Source organism: Oryzias melastigma, linkage group LG6 (assembly GCF_002922805.2).
Source record: "Oryzias melastigma strain HK-1 linkage group LG6, ASM292280v2, whole genome shotgun sequence".
NCBI lineage: Eukaryota > Metazoa > Chordata > Actinopteri > Beloniformes > Adrianichthyidae > Oryzias > Oryzias melastigma.
In genome coordinates, this window is record NC_050517.1 from 16,318,746 (window position 1) to 16,319,367 (window position 622).

Here is a 622-nt window from a genome sequence, read left to right on the forward strand (position 1 = left end):
GGGGTGGGGGGTGTCATTTAGAGATGCTTAGTTGTCTGTTTACAAGGCCGAAAGTTTGTCTAAAAATGACATGTCGGCTTTCCTTTTGTAGAAAGTCGAGTGTCTTTGTGTTATGTAATACTTCCAGGAAGCCCTGATGGGCTTACAGGGGCGTAGCTACAAACCCAGATGTCCCCGTGCCTCACGCCCTCTAGATGGGGACTTCACTAACTTACTCATTTTAAAAGCTCAATGCTGCTTTATATAAAAATTAAGCGTATGGCATTCAATGAAAAAAACACTTTTTTAAATTTTTATTTTATTTTATTCCACTTTCCAATTTTTTGTGCATATTTTTTCACTTTAATTTATTTTTAGGGGTGTAACGATTCATTTTAACAATGATTTAATTCATATTGGTTCATTTAAAGTCCCACTCCAAATATACTTATTGTAAATGGTCTTGTAATCATGACTGCAGTTTTTAGTAAAAATCAATTTTGATTTTTAAAGGGTAACCAAACCCTGAACAAACTTTTTTTGCCTGTTGATCTCTATGAATTTGGTTTTAAAAGTGCTGTCTGTTGGTCAGTCCCAAATTTTTAACAAATTAAAATAAAAGTGTTTAATTCCTAAAAATTAT